Consider the following 12,087-nt stretch of genomic DNA (forward strand, 5'->3'; position numbering starts at 1 on the left):
TCCTGGGAACGATCAAAGCGTAGAGTGTTTGAGACATTACTCCCATGGAGGAAAGTGCGCATTGTGACTGTTTTATTCAATCCCGATGCAAGTTTGGTTTCATCAACACTCTGATAGTTCACAGATTACAGAATGTCTCCAGATGTGCATCGGAAACTACTACTTGTCTTCTAGGGAACGATCAAAGCGTAGACTGTTTGAGACATTACTATCATAGAGGAAAGTGCGCATGGTGACCGTTGTATTCTATCCCGATGCAATTTCTGTGGTTTATCAACACTCTGAGAGTCCACAGATTACAGAATTCCTCCAGATGTGCATCGGAAACTACTACTGGTCTTCCAGGGAACGATCAAAGCGTAGACTGTTTGAGACATTACTTCCATGGAGGAATGTGCGCATGGTGACTGTTGTATTAAATCCCGATGCAATTTCTGTGTTTCATCAACACTCTGATAGTCCACAGATTACAGTATGCTTCCAGATTTGCATCGGAAACTACTACTGGTCTTCCAGGGAACGATCAAACCGTAGAGTGTTTGAGACATTACTCTAATGGAGGAAAGTGCGCATGGTGACTGTTGTATTCAATCCCGATGCAATTTTGGTTTCATCAACACTCTGATAGTTCACAGATTTCATAATGTCTCCAGATGTGCATCGGAAACTACTACTTGTATTCTAGGGAACGATCAAAGCGTAGGCTGTTTGAGACATTACTCCCATGGTGGAAAGTGCGCATGGTGACTGTTGCATTCAATCCCAATGCAACTTCTGTGTTTCATCAACACCCTGATAGGCTACAGATTACAGAATGTCTCCATATGTGCATCGGAAACTACTACTGGTCTTACAGGAAATGATCAAAGCGTAGACTGTTTGAGACATTACTCCCATGGAGGAAAGTGCGCATGGTGACTGTTGTATTCAATCCCGATGAAATTTTGGTTTCATCAACACTCTGATAGTCCACAGATTACAGAATGTATCCAGATGTGCATCGGAAACTACTACTTGTCTTCTAGGGAACTATCAAAGCGGAGACTGTTTGAGACATTACACCCATGGAGGAAAGTGCGTATGGTGACCGTTGTATTCTATCCCGATGCAATTTCTGTGTTTTATCAACACTCTGAGAGTCCACAGATTACAGAATGACTCCAGATGTGCATCGGAAACAACTACTGCTCTTCCAGGGAACGATCAAACGGTAAACTGTTTGAGACATTACTCTCATGGAGGTAAGTGCGCATGGTGACTGTTGTATTCGATCCCGATGAAATTTCTGTGTTTCATCAACACTCTGAGAGACCACAGATTACAGAATGCCTCCAGATGTGCATCGGAAACTACTACTGCTCTTCCAGGGAACGATCAAAGGGTAAACTGTTTGAGACATTACTCTCATGGAGGTAAGTGCGCATGGTGACTGTTGTATTCAATCCCGATGCAATTTCTGTGTTTAATCAACACTCTGATAGTCCGCAGATTACAGAATGCCTCCAGATGTGCATCGGAAACTGCTCCTGGTCTTCCAGGAAACGATCAAAGCGTAGACTGTTTGAGAAATTACTCCCATGGAGGAAAGTGCGCATGGTGACTGTTGTATTCAATCCCGATGCAATTTCTGTGTTTCATCAACACTCTGGTAGTCCGCAGATTACAGAATGCCTCCAGATGTGCATCGGAAACTGCTCCTGGTCTTCCAGGAAACGATCAAAGCGTAGACTGTTTGAGACATTACTCCCATGGAGGAAACTGCGCATGGTGACTGTTGTATTCAATCCCGATGCAATTTCTGTGTTTCATCAATGATGTGATAATCCACAGTTTACAGAATGCCTCCTGATGTGTATCGGAAACTACTACTGGTCTTCCAGTCAACGATCAAAGAGTAGACTGTTTGAGACATTACTCCCATGGAGGAAAGAGCGCATGGTGAATGTTGTATTCAATCCCGATGCAATTTCTGTGTTTCATCAACACTCTTACAGTCCACAGATTACAGAATGACTCCAGATGAGCATCGGAAACTACTACTGGTCTTCCAGGGAACGATCAAAGCGTAAACTGTTTGAGACATTACACCCATGGAGGAAAGTGCGCATGGTGACTGTTGTATTCAATCAAGATGCAACTTCTTAGTTTCACAACACTCTGATTGTCCACAGATTACAAAATGCCTGCAGATGTGCATCGGAAACTACTACTGGTCATCCTGGAAACGATTAAAGCGTAGACTTTTTGAGACATCACTCCCATGGAGGAAAGTGAGCATGGTGACTGTTGTATTCAATCCCGATGCCATTTCTGTGTTTCATCAACAATCTGATAGTCCACAGATTACAGAATGCCTCCAGATGTGTATCGGAGACCACTACTGGTCTTCTAGAGAACGATCAGAGAGTAGACTGTTTTGACATTACTCCTATGGAGGAAAGTGCGCATGGTGACTGTTGTATTCAATCCCGATGCAATTTCTGTGTTTCATCAACACTCTGACAGTCCACAGATTACAGAATGACTCCAGATGAGCATCGGAAACTACTACTGGTCTTCCAGGGAACGATCAAAGCGTAGACTGTTGGAGACATTACTAAAATGGAGGAAAGTGCGCATGGTGACTGTTGTATTCAATCCCGATGCAATTTCTGTCTTTCATCAACACTTTGAAGGTCCACAGATTACAGAATGCCTCCAGATGTGCATCGGAAACTACTACTGGTCTTCCAGGGAACGATCAAAGCGTAGACTGTTTGAGACATTACTCCCATGGAGGAAAGTGCGCATGGTTACTGTTGAATTCAATCCCGATGCAATTTCTGTGTTTCATCAACACTCTGATAGTCCACAGTTTACCGAATGCGTCCAGATATGCATCGGTAACTACTACTGGTCTTCCAGGGAACGATCAAGGCGTAAACAGTTTGAGACATTACACCCATGGTTGAAAGTGCGCATGGTGACTGTTGTATTCTATCCCGATTCAATTTCTGTGTTACATCAAAACTCTGACAGTCCACAGATTACAGAATGCCTCCAGATGTGCATCGGAAAGTACTACTGGCCTTCCATTGAATGATCAAAGCGTAGACCGTTTGAGACATTACTCCCATGGAGGAAAATGCGCATGGTGACTGTTGTATTCAATCCCAATGCAACTTCTGTGTTTCATCAACACCCTGATAGGCCACAGATTACAGAATGTCTCCATATGTGCATCGGAAACTACTACTGGTCTTACAGGAAATGATCAAAGCGTAGACTGTTTGAGACATTACTCCCATGGAGGAAAGTGCGCATGGTGACTGTTGTATTCAATCCCGATGAAATTTTGGTTTCATCAACACTCTGATAGTCCACAGATTACAGAATGTATCCAGATGTGCATCGGAAACTACTACTTGTCTTCTAGGGAACTATCAAAGCGTAGACTGTTTGAGACATTACACCCATGGTGGAAAGTGCGTATGGTGACCGTTGTATTCTATCCCGATGCAATTTCTGTGTTTTATCAACACTCTGAGAGTCCACAGATTACAGAATGACTCCAGATGTGCATCGGAAACAACTACTGCTCTTCCAGGGAACGATCAAACGGTAAACTGTTTGAGACATTACTCTCATGGAGGTAAGTGCGCATGGTGACTGTTGTATTCAATCCCGATGCAATTTCTGTGTTTCATCAACACTCTGATAGTCCGCAGATTACAGAATGCCTCCAGATGTGCATCGGAAACTGCTCCTGGTCTTCCAGGAATCGATCAAAACGTAGGCTGTTTGAGACATTACTCCCATGGAGGAAAGTGCGCAAGGTGACTGTTGTATCTAATCCCGAAGCAATTTCTGTGTTTCATCAACACTCTGATAGTCCATAGATTACAGAATGGCTCCAGATGTGCATCGAAAACTACTACTGGTCTTCCTGGGAACGACCAAAGCGTAGAGTGTTTGAGACATTACTCCCATGGAGGAAAGTGCGCATGGTGACTGTTGTATTCAATCCCGATGCAATTTCGGTTTCATCAACACTCTGATAGTCCACAGATTACAGAATGTCTCCAGATGTGAATCGGAAACTACTACTTGTCTTCTAGGGAACGATCAAAGCGTAGACTGTTTGAGACATTACTCCCATGGAGGTAAGTGCGCATGGTGACTGTTGTATTCGATCCCGATGAAATTTCTGTGTTTCATCAACACTCTGAGAGACCACAGATTACAGAATGCCTCCAGATGTGCATCGGAAACTACTACTGCTCTTCCAGGGAACGATCAAAGGGTAAACTGTTTGAGACATTACTCTCATGGAGGTAAGTGCGCATGGTGACTGTTGTATTCAATCCCGATGCAATTTCTGTGTTTCATCAACACTCTGATAGTCCGCAGATTACAGAATGCCTCCAGATGTGCATCGGAAACTGCTCCTGGTCTTCCAGGAAACGATCAAAGCGTAGACTGTTTGAGAAATTACTCCCATGGAGGAAAGTGCGCATGGTGACTGTTGTATTCAATCCCGATGCAATTTCTGTGTTTCATCAACACTCTGGTAGTCCGCAGATTACAGAATGCCTCCAGATGTGCATCGGAAACTGCTTCTGGTCTTCCAGGAAACGATCAAAGCGTAGACTGTTTGAGACATTACTCCCATGGAGGAAAGTGCGCATGGTGACTGTTGTATTCAATCCCGATGCAATTTCTGTGTTTCATCAATGATGTGATAGTCCACAGATTACAGAATGCCTCCTGATGTGTATCGGAAACTACTACTGGTCTTCCAGTCAACGATCAAAGAGTAGACTGTTTGAGACATTACTCCCATGGAGGAAAGAGCGCATGGTGAATGTTGTATTCAATCCCGATGCAATTTCTGTGTTTCATCAACACTCTTACAGTCCACAGATTACAGAATGACTCCAGATGAGCATCGGAAACTACTACTGGTCTTCCAGGGAACGATCAAAGCGTAAACTGTTTGAGACATTACACCCATGGAGGAAAGTGCGCATGGTGACTGTTGTATTCAATCAAGATGCAACTTCTTAGTTTCACAACACTCTGATTGTCCACAGATTACAAAATGCCTGCAGATGTGCATCGGAAACTACTACTGGTCATCCTGGAAACGATTAAAGCGTAGACTTTTTGAGACATCACTCCCATGGAGGAAAGTGAGCATGGTGACTGTTGTATTCAATCCCGATGCCATTTCTGTGTTTCATCAACAATCTGATAGTCCACAGATTACAGAATGCCTCCAGATGTGTATCGGAGACCACTACTGGTCTTCTAGAGAACGATCAGAGAGTAGACTGTTTTGACATTACTCCTATGGAGGAAAGTGCGCATGGTGACTGTTGTATTCAATCCCGATGCAATTTCTGTGTTTCATCAACACTCTGACAGTCCACAGATTACAGAATGACTCCAGATGAGCATCGGAAACTACTACTGGTCTTCCAGGGAACGATCAAAGCGTAGACTGTTGGAGACATTACTAAAATGGAGGAAAGTGCGCATGGTGACTGTTGTATTCAATCCCGATGCAATTTCTGTCTTTCATCAACACTTTGAAGGTCCACAGATTACAGAATGCCTCCAGATGTGCATCGGAAACTACTACTGGTCTTCCAGGGAACGATCAAAGCGTAGACTGTTTGAGACATTACTCCCATGGAGGAAAGTGCGCATGGTTACTGTTGAATTCAATCCCGATGCAATTTCTGTGTTTCATCAACACTCTGATAGTCCACAGTTTACCGAATGCGTCCAGATATGCATCGGTAACTACTACTGGTCTTCCAGGGAACGATCAAGGCGTAAACAGTTTGAGACATTACACCCATGGAGGAAAGTGCGCATGGTGACTGTTGTATTCTATCCCGATTCAATTTCTGTGTTACATCAAAACTCTGACAGTCCACAGATTACAGAATGCCTCCAGATGTGCATCGGAAAGTACTACTGGTCTTCCATTGAATGATCAAAGCGTAGACTGTTTGAGACATTACTCCCATGGAGGAAAATGCGCATGGTGACTGTTGTATTCAATCCCGATGCAATTTCTGTGTTTCATCAACACTCTGATAGTCCACAGATTACAGAATGCCTCCAGATGTGCATCGGAAACTACTACTGGTCTTCCAGGGAACGATCAAAGTGTAAACTGTTTGAGACATTACACCCATGGAGGAAAGTGCGCATGCTGACTGTTGTATTCAATCCCGATGCAATTTCTGTGTTTCATCATCACTTTGAATGTCCACAGATTACAGAATGCCTCCAGATGTGCATCGTAAACTACTAGTGGTCTTCCAGGGAACGATCAAAGCGTAGACTGTTTGAGACATTACTCAAATGGAGGAAAGTGCGCATCGTGACTGTTCTATTCAATCCCGATGCAATTTTGGTTTCATCAACACTTTGATAGTCCACAGATTAGAGAATGCCTCCAGATGTGCATCGGAAGCTACCACTGATCTTCTAGGGAACGATCAAAGCGTAGACTGTTTGAGACATTACTCCAATGGAGATAAGTGCGCATGGTGACTGTTGTATTCAATCGCGATGCAATTACTGTGTTTCATCAACACTCTGATAGTCCACAGATTACAGAATGCCTCCAGATGTGCATCGGAAACTACTACTGGTCTTCCAGGGAACGATCAAAGCGTAAACTGTTTGAGACATTACCCCCATGGAGGAAAGTGCGCATGGTGACTGTTGTATCCAATCCCGAAGCAATTTCTGTGTTTCATCAACACTCTGATAGTCCACAGATTACAGAATGGCTCCAGATGTGCATCGGAAACTACTACTGGTCTTCCTGGGAACAATCAAAACGTAGACAGTTTGAGACATTACTCCCATGGAGGAAAGTGCGCACCGTGACTGCTGTATTCAATCCCGATGCAATTTTGGTTTCATCAACACTCTGATAGTCCACAGTTTAGAGAATGCCTCCAGATGTGCATCGGAAGCTACCACTGATCTTCTAGGGAATGATCAAAGCGTAGACTGTTTGAGACATTACTCCCATGGAGGAAAGAGCGCTTGGTGACTGTTGTATTCAATCGCGGTGCAATTTCTGTGTTTTATCAACACTCTGATAGTCCACAGATTACAGAATGCCTCCAGATATGCATCAGAAACTACTACTGGTCTTCCAGGGAACGATCAAAGCGTAGACTGTTTGAGACATTACTCCAATGGAAGTAAGTGCGCATGGTGACTGTTGTATTCAATCCCGATGCAATTTCTGTGATTCATCAACATTCTGATAGTCCACAGATTACAAAATGCCTCCAGATGTGCATCGGAAACTAATACTGGTCTTCCAGGGAACGACCAAATCGTGAACTGGTTGAGACATTACTCTCATGGAGGTAAGTGCGCATGGTGACTGTTGTATTCAACCCCGATGCAATTTCTGTGTATCATCATAACTCTGATAGTCCATAGATTACAGAATGCCTCTAGATGTTCATCGGAAACTACTACTGGTCTTCCAGGAAACGATCAAATCGTAGACTGTTTGAGACATTACTCCCATGGAGGTAAGTGCGCATGGTGACTGTTGTATTCGATCCCGATGAAATTTCTGTGTTTCATCAACACTCTGAGAGACCACAGATTACAGAATGCCTCCAGATGTGCATCGGAAACTACTACTGCTCTTCCAGGGAACGATCAAAGGGTAAACTGTTTGAGACATTACTCTCATGGAGGTAAGTGCGTATGGTGACTGTTGTATTCAATCCCGATGCAATTTCTGTGTTTCATCAACACTCTGATAGTCCTCAGATTACAGAATGCCTCCAGATGTGCATCGGAAACTGCTCCTGGTCTTCCAGGAAACGATCAAAGCGTAGACTGTTTGAGAAATTACTCCCATGGAGGAAAGTGCGCATGGTGACTGTTGTATTCAATCCCGATGCAATTTCTGTGTTTCATCAACACTCTGGTAGTCCGCAGATTACAGAATGCCTCCAGATGTGCATCGGAAACTGCTCCTGCTCTTCCAGGAAACGATCAAAGCGTCGACTGTTTGAGACATTACTCCCATGGAGGAAAGTGCGCATGGTGACTGTTGTATTCAATCCCGATGCAATTTCTGTGTTTCATCAATGATGTGATAGTCCACAGATTACAGAATGCCTCCTGATGTGTATCGGAAACTACTACTGGTCTTCCAGTCAACGATCAAAGAGTAGACTGTTTGAGACATTACTCCCATGGAGGAAAGAGCGCATGGTGAATGTTGTATTCAATCCCGATGCAATTTCTGTGTTTCATCAACACTCTTACAGTCCACAGATTACAGAATGACTCCAGATGAGCATCGGAAACTACTACTGGTGTTCCAGGGAACGATCAAAGCGTAAACTGTTTGAGACATTACACCCATGGAGGTAAGTGCGCATGGTGACTGTTGTATTCAATCAAGATGCAACTTCTTAGTTTCACAACACTCTGATTGTCCACAGATTACAGAATGCCTGCAGATGTGCATCGGAAACTACTACTGGTCATCCTGGGAACGATCAAAGCGTAGACTGTTTGAGACATCACTCCCATGGAGGAAAGTGAGCATGGTGACTGTTGTATTCAATCCCGATGCCATTTCTGTGTTTCATCAACAATCTGATAGTCCACAGATTACAGAATGCCTCCAGATGTGTATGGGAGACCACTACTGGTCTTCCAGATAACGATCAGAGAGTAGACTGTTTTGACATTACTCCCATGGAGGAAAGTGCGCATGGTGACTGTTGTATTCGATCCCGATGCAATTTCTGTGTTTCATCAACACTCTGACAGTCCACAGATTACAGAATGACTCCAGATGAGCATCGGAAACTACTACTGGTCTTCCAGGGAACGATCAAAGCGTAGACTGTTGGAGACATTACTAACATGGAGGAAAGTGCGCATGGTGACTGTTGTATTCAATCCCGATGCAATTTCTGTCTTTCATCAACACTTTGTAGGTCCACAGATTACAGAATGCCTCCAGATGTGCATCGGAAACTACTACTGGTCTTCCAGGGAACGATCAAAGCGTAGACTGTTTGAGACATTACTCCCATGGAGGAAAGGGCGCATGGTTACTGTTGTATTCAATCCCGATGCAATTTCTGTGTTTCATCAACACTCTGATAGTCCACAGATTACCGAATGCGTCCAGATGTGCATCTTTAACTACTACTGGTCTTCCTGGGAACGATCAAAGCGTAGAGTGTTTGAGACATTACTCCCATGGAGGAAAGTGCGCATGGTGACTGTTGTATTCAATCCCGATGCAATTTCTGTGTTTCATCAACACCCTGATAGTCCACAGATTACCGAATGCGTCCAGATATGCATCGGTAACTACTACTGGTCTTCCAGGGAACGATCAAGGCGTAAACAGTTTGAGACATTACACCCATGGAGGAAAGTGCGCATGGTGACTTTTGTATTCTATCCCGATTCAATTTCTGTGTTACATCAAAACTCTGACAGTCCACAGATTACAGAATGCCTCCAGATGTGCATCGGAAAGTACTACTGGTCTTCCAGGGAACGATCAAAGCGTAAACTGTTTGAGACATTACCCCCATGGAGGAAAGTGCGCATCGTGACTGTTGTATTCACTCCCGATGCAATTTTGGTTTATCAACACTCTGATAGTCCACAGTTTAGAGAATGCCTCCAGATGTGCATCGGAAGTTACCACTGATCTTCTAGGGAATGATCAAAGCGTAGACTGTTTGAGACATTACTCCCATGGAGGAAAGAGCGCATGGTGACTGTTGTATTCAATCGCGGTGCAATTTCTGTGTTTTATCAACACTCTGATAATCCACAGATTACAGAATGCCTCCAGATGTGCATCAGAAACTACTACTGGTCTTCCAGGGAACGATCAAAGCGTAGACTGTTTGAGACATTACTGCAATGGAAGTAAGTGCGCATGGTGACTGTTGTATTCAATCCCGATGCAATTTCTGTGTATCATCATAACTCTGATAGTCCACAGATTACAGAATGCCTCTAGACGTGCATCGGAAACTACTACTGGTCTTCCAGGAAACGATCAAATCGTAGAGTGTTTGAGACATTACTCCCATGGAGGAAAGTGCGCATGGTGACTGTTGTATTCAATCCCGATGCAATTTCGGTTTCATCAACACTCTGATAGTCCACAGATTACAGAAGCCTCCAGATGTGCATCGGAAACTACTACTGGTCTTCCAGGGAACGATCAAAGCGTAAACTGTTTGAGACATTACCCCCATGGAGGAAAGTGCGCATCGTGACTGTTGTATTCACTCCCGATGCAATTTTGGTTTCATCAACACTCTGATAGTCCACAGTTTAGAGAATGCCTCCAGATGTGCATCGGAAGTTACCACTGATCTTCTAGGGAATGATCAAAGCGTAGACTGTTTGAGACATTACTCCCATGGAGGAAAGTGCGCAAGCTGACTGTTGTATTCAATCCCGATGCAATTTCTGTGTTTCATCATCACTTTGAAGGTCCACAGATTACAGAATGCCACCAGATGTGCATCGTAAACTACTAGTGGTCTTCCAGGGAACGATCAAAGCGTAGACAGTATGAGACATTACTCAAATGGAGGAAAGTGCGCATCGTGACTGTTCTATTCAATCCCGATGCAATTTTGGTTTCATCAACACTCGGATAGTCCACAGATTAGAGAATGCCTCCAGATGTGCATCGGAAGCTACCACTGATCTTCTAGGGAACGATCAAAGCGTAGACTGTTTGAGACATTACTCCAATGGAGGTAACTGCGCATGTTGACTGTTGTATTCAATCGCGATGCAATTACTGTGTTTCATAAACACTCTGATAGTCCACAGATTACAGAATGCATCCAGATGTGCATCGGAAACTACTACTGGTCTTCCAGGGAACGATCAAAGCGTAAACTGTTTGAGACATTTCCCCCATGGAGGAAAGTGCGCATGGTGACTGTTGTATCCAATCCTGAAGCAATTTCTGTGTTTCATCAACACTCTGATAGTCCACAGATTACAGAATGGCTCCAGATGTGCATCGGAAACTACTACTGGTCTTCCTGGGAACAATCAAAGCGTAGACAGTTTGAGACATTACTCCCATGGAGGAAAGTGCGCATCGTGACTGTTGTATTCAATCCCGATGCAATTTTGGTTCCATCAACACTCTGATAGTCCACAGTTTAGAGAATTCCTCCAGATGTGCATCGGAAGCTTCCGCTGATCTTCTAGGGAATGATCAAAGCGTAGACTGTTTGAGACATTACTCCCATGGAGGAAAGAGCGCATGGTGACTGTTGTATTCAATCGCGGTGCAATTTCTGTGTTTTATCAACACTCTGATAGTCCACAGATTACAGAATGCCTCCAGATGTGCATCAGAAACTACTACTGGTCTTCCAGGGAACGATCAAACGGTAAACTGTTTGAGACATTACTCTCATGGAGGTAAGTGCGCATGGTGACTGTTGTATTCAATCCCGATGCAATTTCTGTGTTTCATCAACACTCTGATAGTCCGCAGATTACAGAATGCCTCCAGATGTGCATCGGAAACTGCTCCTGGTCTTCCAGGAAACGATCAAAACGTAGACTGTTTGAGACATTACTCCCATGGAGGAAAGTGCGCAAGGTGACTGTTGTATCTAATCCCGAAGCAATTTCTGTGTTTCATCAACACTCTGATAGTCCATAGATTACAGAATGGCTCCAGATGTGCATCGGAAACTACTACTGGTCTTCCTGGGAACGATCACAGCGTAGAGTGTTTGAGACATTACTCCCATGGAAGCAAGTGCGCATGGTGACTGTTGTATTCTTTCCCGATGCAATTTCGGTTTCATCAACACTCTGATAGTCCACAGATTACAGAACGTCTCCAGATGTGCATCGGAAACTACTACTTGTCTTCTAGGGAACGATCAAAGCGTAGACTGTTTGAGACATTACTCCCATGGAGGTAAGTGCGCATGGTGACTGTTGTATTCGATCCCGATGAAATTTCTGTGTTTCATCAACACTCTGAGAGACCACAGATTACAGAATGCCTCCAGATGTGCA

This window comes from Schistocerca gregaria, chromosome 3 (genome assembly GCF_023897955.1).
Source record: "Schistocerca gregaria isolate iqSchGreg1 chromosome 3, iqSchGreg1.2, whole genome shotgun sequence".
NCBI classification, from domain to species: domain Eukaryota; kingdom Metazoa; phylum Arthropoda; class Insecta; order Orthoptera; family Acrididae; genus Schistocerca; species Schistocerca gregaria.